Here is an 18534-nt window from a genome sequence, read left to right as displayed (position 1 = left end):
ACAACATTTGGATGTTCACAATAAGGACAAATGTATTACAAATCAACAGGGTTTGCCAAGTGCTGAGCCAAATAATGCTCAATAGCTCCAAACCTCCTCTGGAATTAACTTTAGCACCACAACTTTGCACAGAGAGCTTAGTGGCATGAGTTTCCACACCCAAGCAGCTCCTGTAGGTGTAAGATGGCCCAGCACTTTTGTCCATGTAAGGATGAAATGATCACATTATGTGTAACTTTGCCCAATTTTACTATGTGTATGCACCAATGGAAAAAACATTTCCCAGTTTCTTTTCAACAAAAAAGATCACATTGATTGTTTTTTTTAAGTTAACTGCAATCGTTGAGTGTAATAATTCGATTACGGTAAATAACGTTAAACAACCCCTAAGCACCTCCACAGAGGTCCAGGTGAGTCACAGCTATTTTGGCTGCAGTGGAGCCTGCGAGCAGGTATACAATGTATACCCTGTTGTACTCACAGAGATTTATAGTTTGCCTATAAATATTAAATAATAAATAATAAAAGGCTGCGGGATCTAAAGGAGCAGTTGCTCCTTTTTGACAGCACAGCTCCCTAAAATGTAATAAACCTGCAGACAGGAGCAAGGAGACAAGGGGCATCAAATCCATTTAGAATGATTTAGACTGAACCCTGCAGACATGCTTGAATGAATGAAATGGATTACAATGGATATGATCCTGGTCCTGTCCTTTCTCTCGTTGTTCTATAACCTGTGAGCATCATGGCAGGTATAAAATGAATTCACATTTAAAACGCCAGCTGATCAGGAGCACACATGTACAAATATAAAAATATGAATCAACATGATCATCAAATCTGGGGCTCAAAGTGGGTGTGCGAAGTTCCTCCAGTGGCTGCTTGAGTCTGACTCCTGTGGTAAAATGTCCTGCTTAACAACATTATAAAGCATGTTTACAGCCTGGTGCAAAGAATGGCTTGGACTAGTTAAATTTACCCTTTTTAATTTTTCATATTTATTTCCTATCTTATTCATAGCCTTTTCCTTTTTTGTTTTCTTTAGGTCACGAGCAGTTGTCCAAGCATTTCACTACATATCGTACTGTGTATGACTGTGTACGTGACAAATAAAATTTGAATTTGAATTTGAATTTGAAATTTGACTTGTGTGGTTTCCTCCTCTGACACCAGACAATGGTTGATGTCATGGTGCTTTTATGCACCCGCAGATTTTAATTGAAGTAGTTGTCATGCTGACATCAGTATTTGCTCAAAGCACTTTTTCTTAAACATTAATTTAACTCAGCAGGAGCAATAAGCTGCGTAAATGAATGAGTCCGTTCCATGAACAGCAGGTTTCCCATATCTGACAATCTTGTAGCAGGTGGGACTTGTTTGCTCTTCTCTGCTAAACTTAGATTTTCATGCTTGTTAATAAAACGCGCAGCTTTAAGTCCTGCCATATGTAAAAAACAAAAGACGGGCAGAAGGAAGAGCTTTCAGGCAAAAACCTGCTTCCCTGATATGTTCTGTATGTAATACGACGCTATCCAGTGTCGTGCTTTGATGCGATCTACACTGTGCCAATACTGCGCCTGTTACCGTGCTTGTGGCTGTGCTCCGGTCTCTGCAGCTTGCTCACTTGGGTTTGCATTTGCAATTTTTTTGCTTTTTAGCCTGACGAAGCGAAAGAGAGCATATGAGAGACATGAGAGATGAGAGCAGTCCGATCCAACAAATAAAAGCTGATTGGATCTGCAGCTGGCAGCATGACAGGAGGCTGCCTCTTTTCACCTCCAATTCTGGACCTCAGCATTCCTTCCAATTTTGACCAGCGATGGCTTATTTACAAGTTGGCCACATACAAATTTGTTTTTCTTTCTGCTATACCCGCGTCACTTTGTGTTGTTTGAAATAAGTGGGAACATCTATAAAGTCACACAGTAATAGAAGCCGCGCAGCTGAAGTCACGACGCAGCCTAAATGAAGTGTGTCATAGTCCCAATAACTCTTATGTGCATAAATATAGTGGTGGACAACTTGTAATGTAAACCCAGACTGATTGTTACTAAAGGTATAAGTGAAGTTAGTGAGCATAACTGGGCCTGAATGTCAGCAATATCTTAGTTTTAAAGCCTGTTGTAATGTTAGTCTGTCTGCCTGGTCTTAAGACCATTTAACTGTTGAAGACAGCAGAGCTGATACCAGCATCAAACCATTCAGTTCATTTACATATTAATGTTAGTTAAATTAAACATTTGAACAATGTATTTCATCAGTTATTAACTTATGTTGCCAGCCTTTTGCTTTGACAATGTGTATGATTTAAATTTAATTTACTTAGTATTGGTAACCAAATTGTGCATTTTTAAAACGGTCCCTTAGATTTCATTTTTAAATGAAATTAGCTGGAATCACAGCTGTCGTTAGCTGTCAATGTACCCATCTTTAAGTAACAATGTCACCATGTTTCAATCAAGCAACAATGTCCTCGGCTGAAAAATTAAGCCTGGTTGGAAATGACCAACACTGCAGTTCCAGGAATGACCACTAGAGGCTGGCTTCCAAAGAGATTCAGTTCTTATACCATGTTTATACCCAGGTACAAAAAAATGCTTTAGTTTCTTCTGGATAGAGATCTAAGATGTAATTCCCTGACAGCGACATCAATCACCAAAGCCTTCTTCCTCTGGCATTTTTGCACAGCCTGAACCTGGTTTAAAGTTAGCCATTTAAACTGAGTGTGACAGACAGGGAGTTTTTCCTTCCCACTGTCGCTAAAGAGCTTGCTCATAGAGGTCATGTGGTTGTTGGGTTTTTCTCTGCATGTATTATTGTAGGGTCTATCCTACACTGAAAAAAAAAGTTCTTTCAATTTACTTGATTTTATTGTGTACATCGGTCCCACATAATATGAATAAGTATGACTGACTTAATTTTCCACTTTCCCTCAAGTAATTAATGCTTGTCAGATCAAAGTATTTTATTTATATCAGATTACTTTAAAAAATCATGTTTGATGTACTAATATTAATCTATTATCATAATATCAATGTATTGCATAATGTCAATATAGTTTAATGTTTAACACCAACTTATTTTTATTTGCCAGTGGTATGCAATGATATTATGTAATGTAAACACATTGCAATTATGTTCCTGCAACACAAATTATGGCTTTAAATCCTACTTAATTTTTTCAATTGAAATATTAACTGATTATTATTGACAAAAAAGGCAAAGACTGTGAGTGCTACTGAACAATTCACCTTTATTAAACTGTAACAGCAGTGAAAGCAGCAATTCTGCCATGAACAAGTCCAAAATCACATCCATGTAAACTTGTTAACACATTTTTAAAGATAGCCTGCAGAAATAACTAAAAGAAAAAGTTAGTTTGAGAATATATTTGCAAATATTTCACAAAAAACTGACCTTAGCAGCAAATAAAAGAAAGTGCTTATAGATGATCCTGTCATCTCTTACATATAAAACATTTGTATTAATTACACAATTGAAAATGTAAACTAAATTAAGACTACCTGAAAAAAAAGCAACACGCTTTTATGAATAAACAGATTTACCCAAATATAACTTGTGTGTTATTTGACAACAGTTTCAGCTTCTGTACAAGTATTTACCTGTACAAGATTTCAACTAAGTTGAGCCTTAAATGACATTGTTACATAACTAATACCAAACACCTACATGAATTTTAATCTTCATTTTAAACATGTAAGCAGGACATTAAGGTTGACTTAGAACATATTGCTAAAAATCGTCAGTAAAAATTTCTTACAACATGATACCAAAAGGAAAAATTATCCTGCATTGCAGTCACATGAGGGGAAAGCAATAAAAACATAAGCAGTATAACATTACTGAACACAAAATGAAAAACTGCAAAGAATTGCAGAAGTGCAGTCTTTGACTTCTCAATGAAACAGGTGGTTTTTGAAAGCAAGAACTTTAGAGAGTTTAGCTCCATCCAGTTCCATGAAAACCTTCTGGAAAACGTCAAAGTTGTAGCAAAGGTCAGCAGGGTAGGCAAGGTTTAATGCATACATGAGTCCAAATAGCATTATCACAGCAAATGCTACATTATCCAAAGTCTTCGCCACCCTGATGCCTGCAAGGACAACTCTTGTTCATCTGCTGAAGCTTGCTCTTTAAGAAGATAAATTCAAACAGTGGTGTCTTCAACAGTCTCACTGATGGCACGTTCTTCCATGCCCTGTAAAAAAGAAGCCATGTTAGTCATTTCCAAGTAAGTAATATGACACACTGTGGAAAGTCCAAAAAAAAAAAAAAAAGACAAGTACATACCACATACTCATGGATAAGCATGCCAGGGTCTTCACCCATGTAGATACACACTCCCTTAACACACTCAGCATCAACATCTTCACACTGAAATGAAATGTATGTAATTAGCATCTTCATTCAGCTCTTGTCCTTCATTTAAGTTTTAATAGTGTACTTTACATGAATGTTTTTAAAGTAAAGGCACACAAATTAATAATAGGTTTACTGGCAATTAATAATAAGTTGACAAAGTGAAGGTTAAAAAAAAACAAGTAGATGTAAAAATACAAAATGAGAGAATTTATCATGGGAAACATTTGAAATCTTCCACAATTATAAAATTTCATCCAAAGAGGATCATGTTAAGTGAATGTTGAGGCTTTATCACTTACATTATCCATTTATGCCACAATTCTTTTCAGTATTAGTCCACGCTCTCCTCTTCTGTTGACCAACTTCACCAGGTTGTCCAAGTGGAGATCCAGCTGAGCCAGGAACTTTGTTTGAGGGGGGATAGTGGCAATTCTCTTAAACTCAGCGCTGATCTGAAAACATGAGCACAGAGAAATGAGCTTCAAAGGTTTAATGCCTGGAAGAAGGCCGCAATCACTCATGCTGAAGAAATGGGCTGTCAAATAACAACTGTGCCTTAACCATTTTAGGCTAATACCACAAGAACACCGTGTATGAGGCAAACCTTACCTCATGGAAATCAATTAGAGCAGGCCATCTTGCCATGAAAGCCTCCACCATTGGTGCATCACGAACAACTTCATGTCTTCTGTATGAAAAAGTCTTTTCCATCTTGAGTTTCACCAACTCTGTTACTCTTTTTTATGTCCATGTGGTGGGCTTTGACATGTCAATAGCTTTAAAAGTCCCTTTGTCTGCTACTTCTGAAACTGAGGTAAGGTTAAGAAACTCATTCCCAAACAAGGAATCCATAAACTGAAGCTGCCCTGAAGACAACACTGTCTCTTGACTTCAACGATGAGATCCTCAGTTGATTCAGGCGCTCCATTAGAGAGTGAGCCTTCGACAGGTTCCGTCAACCAAAACAGTCTTTAGGACCATAGGACTCCCCATAGGACTCCGTAGGAAAAAAAGAATTAAATATCAGACATTCAGAAAGAATCCTTTCAGTTTAGTTTTCATAAAGCTATCCATACCCAATACTCAAAGTTATAAAGATCAGACATAAAAAAGTAGAATTTATCTAATGAAATACATGCGACTGAACCTATTACACTTATATGAACACCTTTTATTTCTATATGCCTTTTTAAAGTCACAATGTGGACTGATCCAATCTCATAGTCAACCAATGGATAAGTATCAAGGAGTTCACAGAGTGAAGCGAGAGTGAATATTCTTGTGGATACTGGGCGGAGCTCAAAAGCTCTGTGGTGCTCTCTGTACCAGCCACCAAGCTCTCTGACAATGTAGAATATGCTGTGGTACAATGCAGATATGGTTTTTCAGTATTCTGGCAATCCACCTGCTGCCCTTTGGGCCAGTACCATTCCATTTCTATAAGTTATACTCTTTATGTCACACACTGTGCAAGGTTGACCTCTAGAATGTCAGGGAATATGTACCTAATGACTTAAGCTATCTCCTCTTTAAGCAAATCCACTAGAAAGGCCGATACAGCTGAGCTCTCTAATTCAGACTTGCCAAGAGATGGGGAGTTTAGATGGTAAGCTATAATCATCTGATGTTTTGACTTCTGTAATCATAAAGGTAAAAATTCCACCATCACAAAAAACATTAATTTTAATTGAAAAAAGGTATTCCAGTCCAGAAGAGCATCAATGGTTTCTTTAAAGTACCAATCTTTCCCTCATTTATACATAATGTTTTGAGAAGCAGCTCACATACGTTCTACACAAACTAGAAAAAAAGAGGGGGGAAAGGGTCCTAATTTGTTTTGGGCCGATTTTGGAAAATTCACTATACATCACTTAATAAGACATAGTCTGTTGAACAAACTTATCTCCTTGTAGATATCTGCTGTATTATTTGGGCATGGTGGCAGGATCCTTCTTATAACTTGAGTGCATGTCATCAGCAAGAATTAAGGTATGGCACTGTGGCCCTCCCAGCTTCTGAAACTCTGACGGTTACAGCCGGACTAATTAGCCAATGTAGCCATAGCTAGCACGAGTAACACAAACACTATTGCGCTCTCAGTGACGTTTTAACTTGCTAAGCCATCAAAAACGTCAGTGCTCTCTGTAACATGCATAAATTCCATATCTGACCGACAACAGCTGCTTTCTCCCGACTATGTGCAATTTGTTAATATTTTTCAGCTTTAGCCACAAAGCTAATACCAACTTTAGCTAGCACTGTAAAAACAACATTACAGATTACGTTTCATATAGCATGCACTACAACAATTCTGTGAAAACGTACCAAACTAAAACAAATGTATTTAAATTACTTACCTTCTCAGTATGCCTGACTCAGTGCCAAAGGTTGCATGTGGCTGAACAGTCTTCCAGAATCTGGCGGTCAATTGCGCTCTCCTTAAATTATGTTGTTGTCTTATTGGATAAGACTCTAGGTCTTATTATCCAATCGCATTTAGTTATTGTCTTTGAATATATTGCATCATTTCCGGTTGTGGTCAAACATGATTACAATGGTTTTAGTATTCTAATTTAGTCACTTTAAATCAATGCAAGAAAAATGAGTAGTCTCAGTATTGTTTATAATCAAGTAAATGGTACTTTATTTAATCATGTAAATAAGAGAAACATGAGAGGCTTGTGTAGCATTAACTAAATTCATTTGTGCAAATTCAAAAGCCTGCCAATTCCCATTTTTTCAGTGTACAATATAAAGCACCTGAGGCGACTGTTGTTGTAATTTGGCGCTCTATAAATAAAATTATATTGAATTGAAGGATGTGGTTATGGATTTAATAAGGAAATGGGCACTTTGTGGGACAGGTGGTATTCATTTAAGCTCTAGCTGTCTGCTAGGTATCCCTTACCTGCACCAGCCAGCCAGAATGAAATGTCAGCATTTTATTGATATGTCACAATAATTAGCAGGTACTGGTATCTGTGTGATATGCTTGCTAGCCGATGTTAGCTCTCTGTCCTCTTGTTTAAATATGGACACTTACTGAAAAACAAAAACAAGTAAAAATAGATGATGATGATGATGATGATGGCCTAATGGGAGTTTACAAACGACTGGGTGACAACACTGTGCTTTTTCCATCTTTTATCTATACTTATCTATATACTTTATGTATATTCTAGATGTGCTTAATATAGCAAAGGGCTTTTTTAAAACAAGCACCAAAATGAAAATTGAGGAAAACAAAAGTAAACATCATCATTAATCATTCATTTCTATCATTTCTTACGTCGCTTTTGACATTTCGAGCTTCCAGCCACACTGGAAAACATTTCATATGACTAGTACACCCAATAATAGCAGCAATAATTTGAATTGATCCTTTCCTTTTCTCAGTATCTCACACCATTTTGGAGGAATTTTACTCTGGAATATTTTGGTATACAGAGGAGTTCACGGTCGACTCAATGCCAAAGCACTGAGGTCCTGTAGCTGCAAAACGAACCCTAATCATCACCTCTCTGCCACCATGTTTATCAGTTTTATATAAGCCACAGCTGTGCTGTGTTTGTTAGAGACAGCATCCCTTCCACACAGGCAACACTTGTTCAAGTTTTTGAACACTGCACAGTTTGACCTTGGGGTGAATTTGTTGGGATGTCCACTCTTGGGAAGACTGTGTGTTAACACCTGAATGTTTCAAAAACATCTGCTTTTCTAGAAGTGCTCACGCCTGCGGATGATTAATTAGTCATGTGAATTTGATGAGCAGCTGCTACCCTTAAATTCCTGTGGAAGTAGTTTTTCACAGGATTGTAGAACAAAACAGCTAAATAAATAATTTAAGGTTTGGACTGTCACAGTCTGGCAGAGGCAGACTGTAGGAATTTGACGTGGAGGACCCAAAATGCTCCACGTCAAACGAAGGAACTTGGACCAAAACTTGAATATTAACAAAAAGTGAGCCGTTTAATAAGGCTTTTAAAAAAGGTACAAACAAAGGGCAAGACAAACTGAAGTAAAACTAACATCAACCTAAACTGGGAGAACTAAATAAACAACAAGAAAAACCTGGACATGAAACTTGGAAACACGCACTGTTAACCTTTGCTGTATTTTTCACAGTAAAATACCACAAAATGCCCAGTAACTTACCTGAAAACATTTCTACAGTTAATTACTGTAATTTGCTTTGCATTATGGGTATATTAAGGTTATTTACATTTACTTACTGTATTTTTTAAAATTGCGGTAGTAGTTATACCTACCGTTAACACATTAGCAGTAGTGCTACTGTATTATGTGATTTGAATGGTTCATCATACTGTTTGTGTATTTTTACTCTTTCAGTGGTTGGTTGCAATAGTGCATTACATTTTAACTCTTTCACTGCCAACCATTTCCAGATTTTCCTCCAACCTATGCCATTTGTCAGTATGATACCAGTGAAAGTATTATGGTTTTGACTTTTTAGGGGACTTGCCTGTGTGTAAGGTTCAAGAATTCTGATCATCTAATCTGCTGCATGCAGTTGTATGCACATGCACAGCTGCTGCAAATGTGTGCTTGCCACTGCGTTGCCAAAGGCGAACTTCAGTCAGTGGAGAATATTGTAATAATTTGGCGGAGGCTTCTCAGTCGAGCAGTAACTGAATTGCTCATTTACTGAACGTGCAACATGTACAGAACTCTTCTGGGAACTAGTCAACCCAACTTAGTGAAACACACACTGAATGCATGCTGGCCCCGCCCACCCACCTACCTCTACCAACCACCACTCCATATCCTGACTGACATGACCTGTGATCCAGTGATTGACAGGAGAGGAAAGACAGTCCAACTTTGTTAACTCTTCATTACGATATGCTCGAGAGGACAAAAGATTTTGCACCTCGTTATTGTTGGACCTCTGTGTGGAAACTGCAAACGGGACGTCATAAGGTAATGCAAAGGACTCTCCTACCTAACATACTCGTTTATTAATTCTTAAGAGCATATATATTTTTTGTGTGGGGGGGGGGCTTAAAATCGGTGTTAGCTTGGTCGAAATAGCACATTAGCTGAATTATTCTGGAAAAAATAGGTTGTGTGTGTTTTTTTCTTTTCTTATTTAAATATATATTTAGATATATATTTTCCACGGGGAGGGGCGAAGAACACAGGCGCAACGACAGTCTTTGTCTTTTTCCCGCCGACTGTGGTGCATTGTCCTCCTGCGCTTCTGTTCTATGACTATTGAGAAGCTGGCCATGCTAACAGTGGGACATTTAGCTTCAGCTAAAGCAGCAGGTAAAAATACACATTTAATGAGAATAAAGAAAGACAACTTTTTTTTGGAAATTTAGAGACTGCTAAAACAATCTTATCCAGTTTTGAGCTTGCTCATGTAGGTTAGCCTGCTTTATTTAATTTTGTGTGAGCTGCAGTACACAACATTAAAAAGTTAATATAACATTAGGTTGGTGGCGTGAGGAACTCCAACCTAAGTTTAATATTTATTATTTTTTTAAGTGGGAAGGGGAGCATGTTTTTTTCCCTTTAATACAACGTCTTCCAGGGTCTTTTTCATAGGAAAACCGTGTAACGTCTATGTTAGGTTGGTCAAAAGAGCAATTAGTTGAATTATTCTGGAAAAGATGGGTTGTGTGTTTTTTTTTTTTTCTTTTATTTACTTATGTAAATATATTTTTCAAGGGTTAAATAAATGCAACATTAAATTAACAATTGTCTCTCTGTCTTTTCTCGCCCAGTGTGGTGCATTGCTGTTCTCCTGCCCTTGCTGGCTGCGCTGACAGTGTGATGTAGCCTCAGTGTTTGTGTTTTAAATGCTTTTTCCACCAAGATGTCTGTTGAGAGAGAGATGACCTTACCCATCACACCAAGGGTAATAGCGCTTGGTAAGTAAATACTTTCAATCCTCTTGTAATATTTTTGTAAAAAATCTATGTAATTATTGTGGTATTTGTACCCACAACAACTTACTTAACAGGGGTTTGTCTGTTTTATATTGTATAAAAATAGAATACACACAGTTTGCTGCTGTTTCTCTTATTATTTATTATACACAATGACCAACAGGAAAAAACAGCCTAACATTTCAGCACAGGCCAAAATGCCAAAACATTAGGCAGTTTTTTCCTGTAATTGATCATAATTTTCATTACATAATAAATAATAAGAGAAACAGCAGCAAACTGTGTGGATTCTATTTTTGTACAGTGTGAGGCCTGCTATCCAGCATTCTTGTGGAAACCTTATTTGTAACGGTGAGCACATTGTCTTATTGGACTCTTGTCTGTTTTTAGGGAATAATTTCATGTCTGCAAGCCGCTGGATGATCAGTTTGGAGGGCAAGGTATTTTATGAGCCTGAGCAGATGCATGACTTTGCCAGCACCCTTGCTGTCTTCTTTGCGACATACTACGTTTTCAACCTTGAGTATCAGGAGTCAGCGTCCATCACACAGGAGATGATACAGAGGTAAATACTTTACACCATTAAAGCTTACACCATTTAAGAATGAAATATATGTGATAGCTTGACTACAGTTGCAGAAACATATAGGTGATTGCTGTAATGTATGTTTTAATTTTGAAATTAAAGCAGCCTTTTTTCCGTTAAAAGGTTCTTTGTGAGGATCAATCCAGACATGGGAACAAAATTCCCTGCAAAACTTGGTACAAGCTGCAAGACAGGTCGTGTCGTAAAGAGGAAGGTTACAAGCATCAGCCCTCGGATCACCACCTTCCTCCAGCGGCTCTCTGAGTTTGAATGGAGGACTTCCAACTAGGTAAGAATACAGAGATGATAATATCTTTTACATAGCTGATAATTATATACATACTGTACACACATCCATACAACAGTATGAATGATCTCAGACAGATGTGAACAAGTGAATAACCTGAGCAAACATGAATATTGATGATGTGTCTTTGACAGGTGGTGATAAAGACTACACTGAACCCGACCATCCTGGTAACGGAACTCTAAATCCCATGTCACATTCTATTTCCTGGGACCCACTGATAATTATTACATTTTGTAAATGAGTTTTGTTTTAGAATTGTAATAGTTTATTTAATGTTCATGCTGGTGGGTTTGTCCTGTTTTTAGTGGAATGAAAAACTGTTTTCCTTAAAAAAATCAGACAGAAAGGTGAAGGACTGTGTAGTTTTCATGTACGCTTCTATTTATTTTGGTTATTGACATTGTTTTTATTCAGTTGAAAAATGTTTTTCTTGTTAAAAAAAATATCAACAATAAATGTTGGTTTAATTCACTACTCTGAGACTACTTTATTGAATTATATTGTTTTTTGTAAATGTTCTTATATTGAATATGAATGTTAACATTATTTTTATTTGCTGTAAAACACAATTACAGTCTAAACAAATTATACTGTACACAATTACAGTGTTATACCATAAACCACATTTGCAGTACAGTGATACTATAAAACTTAATCACGGTAAGTCTTTCTAACTGTAAACCACGTTTACAGTAAAGCTGTTATACTGTAATATATGTTTACAGTAAAGTGGTTGAACTGTAAAACATCACAACAGTAAAGATACTGTAGATCAGTAATTACAGTAACTTACTGGCAATAGTGTTGCCAGTAAGTTACTGTAAAAATACAATAAAATGTCTAACAGTGCGGCATGGAAAACGTGGCGTGAACAACAGGCGACCTGACAAAGAACGAACAGAAACACACAGACTAAATACACACAAGGGGGGTTAGGGGAAGTGGAAACACATGAGGAAACAGCTGACACTAGTCTGACATAACGAGACAAAGGAAGCAAAGCTGACTGCACTGACATAGGACACAGACCTTCAAAATAAAAGAGGAAACAAAAAATGCAGACATGACAATATGAACTTGACAACATAAGACACGCAGGATGAAACACAAAGGGTGAGGGAAACTTAAACACAGGGGAAGAAAACACAAGGAGTCTAATAACCAAACGAACTTCGCTAATCTAATGAACTCAAACATAAACAACATCCAAATAAACTAAAACTTAAAACGCTGCGTCAACACACCCAGGAACCTGACACTTGGCAACTCAAGGAGTGTTAGATTACATTTCCAGATAAATGGTAGAAAACGTCAGGTGGAAATTGTGCAGCAGTTTTATGTAAACTGCTTTACAACTATCTGGCAAAGGCATAAAAACGGGATTTTGTGGCATGTTTCAGTTGTTACTTTGAATTACTTTCCTGGGTCTTGTGCACCTTCCAAACTTCAGTGTTGTTAACACACAAGGAAGAAAAAGTAATTAGCAGTTAACCCTAAATAGGTTACAGAAAAAGTAGTGTGCTGTCTCTGCTTACCCCTGGAGAAAGTGGTGACAGACTGCGTCTCCCAGGAACTGCTCCTGTGGTTGTTTACAGGATTCAGGTTGAGCTTCATCTCTGTCCACAGACTGTACAAAGAAAAAGCTGTGAGACACTAAAGGAACGACTGAGAGAGAAAGGGGGGGGAAAGTATTTTTTTATTTTGAAAGAATTTTCTTTGCCTACAAGTCGATTATTGTGAGAGGAGCATAAGAAAAACGGTTTTGTCTTGTTGAAAACAGTTTGTCACAGCTGAGAGCTTTTTCGTTGGACTCTTCTGAGGTCCTGACTGTTAGCAGCTGCTAAACATCACCAACTTTCCTTCTCCTCTCTTACTCCTCACAATGTGCCGGTGAATCGTCCAAAATCATATAATAAATATAATAGTAGAGCAGCGGGCCTCTTTAGTCCTTCATATTGTGTCACTGATGAAAATTAAACCTTATCCCACCAACATATTTACATATATACTTGATCAAAAAAAGAAAGTTCAATTCTAAGAGTAGGCTGTCATGATCTTCGGTAGCCGATTGAATGGAGGGAGAGTGAGGACCTAAATGCAGACACTGCAGGCAGAAGTTAAACGAGAAGTTTCTTTTTTTCAAGCTGACTGTTGAAAGTAAACTAATCAGGAAAACTAAACTGGGAGAAACCTCAGAAACCTGGGACACAGGGATAAGTGTACAGGTGTTCTGACAAAGGACTGAGGGAAACAGCCACTGTATACAATGAGGGGCGATCAGGGAAGTGGAAACACAGCAGGAACAAATTAGACATAACAAGACAGGGGAAGCAAAACCGAACACAATGCTCATAAGACTATCAAAATAAGACAGGAAGCAGCACGAACACTGAGACCCAGACACACAAGCTTGACTCTAAGGCGGGAACACAGAAGAACATGGGAAAAGGTGAGGGAGACAAAGAGACAGACAGAGGAGACACGGGGATAAGTGAACATGGAGACATCGTCTTCCACAGGAAGACACTGAGGACAAAACACTGAGAAAGGGAAACGATAAGGGAATTTAACCTGAATCACAACAGACAAACATAATAATTAGGAAATTTATAAGCACAAGAAAAGTAAACTAGGAAAGATAAGTCTAAGAACACAACAATAACGACTAAACACGATTCAAAAGTCCACAGACACAAAACATTGGGTCAAAGACCCAGAACCATGACATAGGATGTCTGTCCAAACTGGGAGCTGGACTGGTTTCTGATACCTGACAGCTCTGTCTACACAAGTAGAGCCTAGAGTAAGTATTTCATTAGGATACAATGTTACGGTATGGACCTATGCAGATGTAAGAAAGTGAAGTATTTGAGCCTGAAGTTAAAGTGAAGACACAAGATAAATGCACTGCCAAAACAGGAAATGATTAACAACCAATGCTAAAAACAAAAATAAGGATGAGACACCAGAAAATGCTGAGGGGACCAATGAACTTCACAAACACAGACAGTGATTTACCAAATACAGCCAGGACGAAAGAGAGAGGATCAAGCAATGAAGAACGATATTAAACTGAAAAAAGACTGAGAACCCTGAGAAAAGACCAGCGATCACGAGGAGCCCTGGTCTGCTGATCAGCTGAAGGCGTTTAGAGCAGCCTGACAACAGAGACGCGACAAATGGATGAACACGTTTTTCAGCATCTGTGTCAGATACGACGTTCCTAATTGGGACAATATGTGCAGATGAGATAAGACAGTCTTTACAGTTGTTTAATGTGAGGCAACAGCTTGATTAAAAGTGACTTTGATTTCTCACAATATTTTAGCCAAAGTAATGGCGTTCAGGGCCTGGTCAGAGATTTACTTTATGTAGCCAAATATCAAAATGTCCATTTTGTGCCCTTCTGTGATATGATTCTACTATGAGGTCTGTATGATGTGATAGTGCCTGCTCCGTATGTGAGGAGAAAGAATTTAAAGCACGCTAAACAGCATCAGCATCTTAGCACTGTCCCTGTGATCACGCTAGCATGTTAACAGCAGCTGTAAAATGCACAGACGCACAAAGCTGCCAGGTTAGCTGTCAGTTCATAAAGGTCGTCTTTTTCTTCTGGATCAGGCATGATGCTCACTTCCATTTATAATGGACACTGATTGAAAAGAGACTGATTGCACGATTGTACTTTTTTTAAAGAACACAAAACAATGAGAGATGCAGAAGCTTGTGCCACTGTCATTAGAGCAAAGACACCCCTCTATAAATGACTGATCAACTGGTCCAAGTGTAACACAGTTTGAAGGCAGCTGATTAAGGGTCAGCTCCGGCCTGGACTGGAGCGTGGATGAAGAAAACACAGTGATGGGGGCCATCGTGGTTTTTGCTCCCGTTGGGGAGAAGGTGCAATTTCTCCCAAATGAGCATCTGCACACACTGGCTTTATGATGTTTCTGGGAACAGGATGCATTTCTTTTTACAATTTGCTTTGACGGTGTTTGATGAGTATTCTTAGAACAGATGTATTTTTAGATGATGTGTTTCCATAAGCTGAAACACACATTACAACATTACAAAGAACATTTAAGACAGAAGAACCAGAGGCTCACTGAACGCTTTAAATATCTGTTTATCTATTTATCGTACATGATGAACTAATAACCAGAAGATATGGTTTCAAAGAAAGGGAAAAAAGAAAAGAGTTTTTAGACACTCGTCTGACATGTGCGTACAGTTGTGTGCCTGTGTTTCAATCACCTGTTTGAGGATTACTTCTTCTTCTTCTTGTGTGTACTTCTTTGGAACCCCAGACTAATTTCCCAGCACTCCCAGCACAGCAGAAGGATGGGAGTCTTTTAATGAAGCTCAAAAAACCCTCCCTTGTGATCATGAAGGTTAAGAGTTAGTGAGGCTGATCCCTGCTCAGGCAACAGACGGAGTGTCAGCAAAAATGTCAAATACGGCAGTGAAACATAACCGAGTCCGTCCTCTGGGAGGAATGAGTGAAATAACAGGGAAATAATTTCTATGCAGTAACTGTTAATGGATGACATGGATCAATCAAAGCACACAAGGCTGAATAGAAATGTGACGTAAAGAGTGAATCCATCCATCTTCTTCACCACTTGTCCAGTCCAGGATCAGCAGTGATCAGGCCGTCACAGTAACAATGTCCCGTTCCTGAGTCTGGTTTTTGATGATCAGTATTCTTGGTTTCTGTTCGTTTCTGGTTCGACTTTATTGATTTTTAGATCTTGGGTTTTGCACCTCCCGTGTGTTCCACGTGTCACGTCGAGTCAGTTGTGCTTTCTTGTCTGTTCGTGTGCTCAATGTTCGCCTCCACTGTCAGCCGTGTCGCCTTTTCAAGTCTGCGTCTCCTGATTTCTGTTTCCTGTTTTACTTTGATAGTCTCGTATCCTGTTTTCAGTGTGCTGAGTTTTGCTTCCCCGTTGTCTCATTATGTCAGATTAGTCTTGCTGTGTTTCCCTCCTGTTTCCCATTCCCTCGTTACTCCCTCGTGTATTTAAGTCCTTTGTCTTCCTCTTTTTGTTGCTGGATCTTCTGCATTTTCTGTCCCTCATCTCTGATTTTCACGTTTTATGTTCTTACTTTCTTTATACTTGTTCGTAGTTTTCCCCAGTTTAGGTTTTTGTTAGTTTTTCGCAGTCTCCCGTCGCCTTTTGTTTTTGGTGTTTTTTTGCCGCCCAATATAAAGGCTCACTCTTTGTTAAACATCCACCTGCATCTCTGTGTCTGCGTTTCGGTCCACATTCGATTAGGCCTCCCAAAATGCATTGGACTCAAATGCAGCAGTCTGGAGAAAAGTTTCAGTTTATTTCCCAAACACAGCTCACATGGTGAAGGTAAAGGTGTCCAGTCAGTGAAGTCCAAGGCCCAGAAAGAACAAGAAAATCCACACCTTAGCTCCACAGAATCGAGACCTCTTTCTGTCTCTCTAAGATCTCAAAGGCCTTCTGCACAGAGACACACAAAGCAAGCAGCAAACACTGAGCGAGAAAGCCTGCTTCACTAACTGTGGTCAGTTCAATGATCCAGCAAAGCCTGAAGACGATCTTAAGTAGCAGCTGATTGCAAATGGGTGAGCTCATTACCTGCAGGTGAGAGGAACCGAAGGGTGTTAACCCAGGACACGTCCCGCTCCTGAAACACAACGCTGAGGTCAGCTCACTCACACAAAACAACAGAAGGATAGAAAATGGTGAGCCAGCACAGGAGGACTGAGGGACCATGGCAATTTTCTTTGATTCTGGAAGGTGCTACTTAATGGTTCCCTTGTATCCCCACGTTCAATACCCTGCAGGTTATCATATGAGAAATGTGAGGAAGGGTTCAAATTAAGTGGACACACATCTCCAGGAAGAAAGCTGTTTCGCTTCTTTCTGTAGTTTTTCTCCTTTAGGATTATTTTCTTTTTACCCTCAGGGTGTTTAAAAAAACCCTGTCAGACCTGCAGTTCTCTATAAAACAGAAAGTAATGCGGCTCTAGTCGCTACTTTGTGTCTAACCATCCCCATTTTATTCAGTTAATACAACATTACATAGATACATAGTGTGGCAGAAGACTAATGTAAGCGTTCTTCTGGCCTGTGATTTAAAAACAATGGTTCAGGTTGAGTAAATGTATTTATTTGAACACAAATGCACAAACGAACACAATCGCAGTAACATTAGACTCCATTAAGCTCCTGTTGGTCCTCTGACATCTCTGAAAGGCTTGACTGCCATCCAGAAGTCCAACAAACGCTCACTAAGGTTGACAAGTCAGGTAGATTCAAGGCCTGCACTCCGTCCTACTGTGGAGTCCCTGGAGAGGAGAATTACTTTCTTTCTTTCTTTCTGCAAGTTTATTCATGCAGGGAATCCTATGTATGCAATTCCAAGCAGGAAAACACTCTCCCAAAATATCATCCCAGGCCTACATGACAGAGAATGTGCATCTTCTCTTTTGTTTTCATATTTTAATTTATATTTGATTGTGTTGTGGTTTGCAGTGTTTTGTGTTGTTTCACTTAAATTTGTTTAAAAGGAAAAAGCTGAAAATTTAAATAGTTAAAAGTTGAAATGTAAATTGTTGGTTTTTGTATTTTAACATTTATTTATTACGTTTTATGTGGAGTGAATAAATAAAAGTATATTTACGGTGGCCCCTACAAAGCACGTAGTGCGTCGTTCACTTCAAAGAGCCATTTCGTTTGCGACCGACACATCACTATTACCAAGCCCAGCATGTCAGCTATGATTTGGAAGGGGATCCTTACAACACCTACTGAATAGCTGCCATGACCAGATGCTGAAGGCGGTTCCAGAAAGTAGTAGGCAACGCCATGGCAAACTCCATCTTGGCCCAAAGACAAGACTCGCCCTTGTCAAAGCTGGAGAAGAGCCCTGTCGGTAGCAAAGAATAAGGTCAGGTCTCCTCTATACAGCCTCGGACTGGCAGCTGCAGGATGACCTAAGGATGCAGTTGATGTTCTCTCAGCACATCACTGAAACATCACTTCAACCAGACATGTTTATGTCTCAAAGGCAACAAAACAGCTTATTGTCCTCGATCTCGCCACGTCCTGGGAAGAGGAAGAGGGAAATGAAAGAAGTAAAGAAGTGCCGGGAAGGCGGCTTGAAGATGTACTATGAGCCAATAGAGGTGGGCTCTAAAGGCTTCGCATGATGCTCACTCCGCAAAGTCCTGAACCAACTGGGCCTAACAGGAGTGGCTAGGAAGAGGGTGAAACCGCAGAGAAGGCCCCAAGGTGGCTGTGGATGAAGAGGGCTGATCCGTGGGTGGCTGTCGCTGGGACGCAGGCTGGGGTCTGCTCAACCTTAGC

The 18534-nt window shown here is 38.9% G+C and overlaps 1 long non-coding RNA gene and 1 pseudogene across 2 annotated transcripts; one reads left to right on the top strand and one right to left on the bottom strand.

Annotated features, from left to right (window-relative positions):
- Positions 1-3273: 3273 nt before the first annotated feature.
- On the bottom strand, positions 3274-6695 carry LOC146575374 (uncharacterized; annotated as a pseudogene). Its single transcript, XR_014892312.1, has 4 exons — positions 4990-6695; positions 4680-4832; positions 4309-4392; positions 3274-4216 (listed from the first exon to the last, which is right to left on the bottom strand). The product of XR_014892312.1 is annotated as an uncharacterized LOC146575374 (transcript).
- Positions 6696-9186: 2491 nt separating this feature from the next.
- LOC146575373 (uncharacterized) lies at positions 9187-10856 on the top strand. Its single transcript, XR_014892311.1, has 3 exons — positions 9187-9321; positions 10176-10277; positions 10686-10856. It is a non-coding gene; the product is annotated as an uncharacterized LOC146575373 (long non-coding RNA).
- The last annotated feature ends 7678 nt before the right edge of the window (positions 10857-18534 follow it).

The sequence above is a fragment of the Mchenga conophoros genome, linkage group LG4 (assembly GCF_057382185.1).
Source record: "Mchenga conophoros isolate Kocher_MC1m ecotype Shallow Benthic linkage group LG4, M_conophoros_male_GT1.1, whole genome shotgun sequence".
In the NCBI taxonomy this organism is placed as follows: Eukaryota; Metazoa; Chordata; class Actinopteri; order Cichliformes; family Cichlidae; genus Mchenga; species Mchenga conophoros.
The sequence above is the reverse complement of the archived record's forward strand: the minus strand, read 5'-3'. Positions and strand labels throughout refer to the sequence as shown.